The sequence below is a fragment of the Quercus robur genome, chromosome 2 (genome assembly GCF_932294415.1).
Source record: "Quercus robur chromosome 2, dhQueRobu3.1, whole genome shotgun sequence".
In the NCBI taxonomy this organism is placed as follows: Eukaryota; Viridiplantae; Streptophyta; class Magnoliopsida; order Fagales; family Fagaceae; genus Quercus; species Quercus robur.
In genome coordinates, this window is record NC_065535.1 from 38,706,396 (window position 1) to 38,709,950 (window position 3,555).

Consider the following 3,555-nt stretch of genomic DNA (forward strand, 5'->3'; position numbering starts at 1 on the left):
ATGAGAAATGTTGTACTGAAGAAGGAGATGAAGTTCCCTAATGCAAAGGTGTTCAGAGCTGCTTTGAGGGAGTATGCAATCAAAAAACCTATTGACATCAAATTCAAGCTTAATGAGAAGACCAAGATATCAGTTCACTGCAAGAATGGGTGTGGGTGGAGATGTTATGCATCTCAAATAAGTGGAGAGCTAACATTTCAAATTAAGACCTTGACTGATGACTGTACTTGTCCCAAGTCTTTTAAAAACAGCCAAGCAACATCAGCTTATGTTGCTAAGAGGTTCATTGAGGATTTTAACAAAAATCCAAATTGGGAGGTGAGTGGTGTACACAACCATGTGATGCAAAATTTATCTGTTGACCTAAATGTAAACCAAGTGTATAGGTCAAAGAGAAAGGCAAAGGATTTGATAAATGGAGATGAGCAACTGCAATATGATGTCTTTAGGGACTATGCACAAATGATAACCATTGTAGACAAGGGGAGTAGGGTTATACTGCAGACAGAAATGGCTGAGGAGACTTCCCAGCCAAAATTTAAGAGGATGTATGTTAGGTTCAATGCTCAGAAAGTAGGATTTTTAGGTGGATACAGGCCATTTATAGGTTTAGATGGTTGTCACATAAAGCACAGATTTGGTGGGCAAATCTTATCTACCACTGCCAAGGATGCAAATGACAACATTTTTCTAGTAGTCATGGCTGTTGTGGAACAAGAAACCAAGGAGTCTTGGATATGGTTTTTGGAAATTTTTGCTGATGATATAGGGAGGCCAGAGGAGCTTCAGTTGGTCTTCATTTCTGATAGGCAAAAGGTATGCAAGTTTTGTTTTGTTTAGTTGCACTTGAATAGTTGACTTTGTTTGCTGAACTAACTTGTTTTGTTTGTTTGTTTGCTTATTTACAGGGGCTTATACCTGCAATAGAGACACTATTCCCTACCGTGGAGCATAAATACTGTGTGAAACACATCTACAACAATTTCAAAGTTGATCACAAGGGATTGGAGCTGAAGGATGCATTGTGGAGGTGTGCTGCTGCCACAACAGTAAGGGAGTTTGAGAGATGCATGCAGTACATAATGGATTTGGATGAAAATGCATATGAGTATCTTGCAAACATTGCACCTGCACAGTGGACAAGGTCACACTTCACTCCTAAGGCCTTAACAGATTGTTTGGTAAATAATTTGAGTGAGTCTTTTAATGCAATGATATTGAAGTCTAGGGATAAGCTTATCTTGGCAATGTTGGAGTGGATTAGGGTTAGACTTATGACTAGGCTTTACACAAAAAGGGAAGGGATACAGAAGTATGCTAGAAAGTTGTGTCCAAGCATACAAGATAGGTTGGAGAAATTGAAGGTTGAAAGTAAGGCATTTAGTGCTACCCCAGCTGGTAGTTTCCTTTATGAGGTAGGCAGTCAGTATGAGAGACATGTAGTTAATTTGGTGAAGAAGACATGTAGCTGTAGGTCTTGGGATTTAAATGGCATTCCCTGCAAACATGCCATAACAGCCATTTATACAAACATTGAGACACCAGAAGACTATACCCACCCATGCTACTTCAAAGAAACTTACATGGAGATATACAAGGAGGTACTTCCTCCCATGCCTGGCCAGTCAGAATGGGCTGAGACTGGACAGCCTGCTCCCCTAGCACCTCACATATACAAACCACCAGGCAGACCACCCAAGCAAAGAAAGAGGGCTTCTGATGAGCTTAAGAACCCTTACAAAGCAAGTAGACAGAACAGACCTGTAAGATGTGGGAAATGCAAAAAGGAAGGGCATAACTCAAGAGGGTGCAAGGCTGGCATCACTGGGGAGACACCATGGCAGAGGAGACAGAGACTTCAAAGAGAAAAAGCTGTAAGTAATTAGGATTTAAATGGCAAAAAAAAAAAAAAAAAAAAAAAAATTGTTTTTAAACTTATAATAGACATTGTATTGAAACTGGGTTTTGTTGCAGGCAAGGGAAGGGGTGCCTGCACCTAGATCTGCACCTCAGCCTGCACCTCAGCCACCATCCCAGCAGCCTACCTAGACCTACAACATGATGTCTGCCACTCAGCTTTCATCCTCACAGTAAGGAAATCAACCTAGGCCATCTCACAAGAGAGCAAGATGGTTCTCTTCCTCACAACCAGAGTTTCACACACCTAGGGAGACCTGGGATACCTTACCAAGTTCTTCACAGGTAACTTAGTCCTGGATGGTTGTGTAGCTTGGGATGTTTTTTAACAAGTGGATCTATTTTTTATTTTGTAGCCTTCACATGCAAGTGGGAGCACTGGTGGTGTGAGGACTAGAGGACAGCTTGCTGCACAAAGGCCACCAAAAATGAATCCAGTGGGTGGAAAGAGGAAAGAGTAAAGGAAAGAAATGAATGAAGCTAGTGGGTATGCATGCCAGCATTGGGAGTAAAGCTAGTGGGAACATGTGGGCCTTTTTGGTTTTTTTTTTTTTTGTGAAGACCACTGTTGGCCTTTTGTAATTATCAATTAGTGTAAAAAACAATCACTGCTGGCCTTGGAATGTGCTTTTTTGTAATTACTAATTAATGTAAAAAATAATCACTGCTGGCCTTGAAATGTGCTTTTTTGTAATTAAGGTACAATACACTCCAAGTTGTTATATGGAAGTTGTGATATTACAGTTTGTATGGAACAATATTTGTCCAAACTAGATTATATGGAAGTTTATTTATTGCTACTACAAATTGTGTCCAAGTATATTGTTTTTATTGTGGAATGGTTGTTATGGTATGCACAACCAAATTATATGGAAGTTTATTTATTGCTACTACAAATTGTGTCCAAGTATATTTTTCTAATAGAGTGTATGGAAGTTTTTATTGTGGAATGGTTGTTATGGTATGCACAGCCAAATTATATGGAAGTTTATTTATTGCTACTACAAATTGTGTCCAAGTATATTTTTCTAATATAGTGTATGGAAGTTTTTATTGTTATGGTATGCACAGCCAAATTAATAATTGACCATTACTTCTTCCATTGAATGGTTGTTATGATATGCACAAAATACTCAATAATTGACCGATTCTTCATTCATTGACACATCAAAACATTATATCAGTAGGCTAGTACTATTACAATGCAAATTCATTAACACCATTGCCATAACTATCTCTACTAACCAATTAACTACTTTAGGGGCAACAATCTAGGTCTCTTCACTCTAGAGAACTCAATTGAGCCAAAACACAACAACATAACAATAACAAAAAAGATCCATGACAAAATGCATGCAAACTTCCACATTCTTTGCTTCTCTTCAGCAAGAATGGCTTTTTCCTTAGCTTTTGCACAGACAGCTCGAGTCTTTTTCTCCCTCTCCTTGGCTTTGGCTTCCTCTTCAAGAGCCTTTTCTGCCATTTGCCTAGCTTCTTCTGCCGTTTCCAGAGCTGTCATTTCCCTCTCATTTGCAAGTTGGAGAGCAGTCTGAAGCCTAGACATCTTCTCTAGAGCCAAAGGTGTAGTTTCATTCCCACGAGGACAGGTTGGGTTATCAATCCAAACAAAGAAAGGAC

General features: G+C 39.3%; 1 long non-coding RNA gene across 1 annotated transcript; it reads left to right on the top strand.

Annotated features, from left to right (window-relative positions):
- Positions 1-1,730: 1,730 nt before the first annotated feature.
- On the top strand, positions 1,731-2,398 carry LOC126706472 (uncharacterized). The gene is made up of 3 exons (XR_007648604.1): positions 1,731-1,874; positions 1,975-2,202; positions 2,274-2,398. It is a non-coding gene; the product is annotated as an uncharacterized LOC126706472 (long non-coding RNA).
- Positions 2,399-3,555: the final 1,157 nt, after the last annotated feature.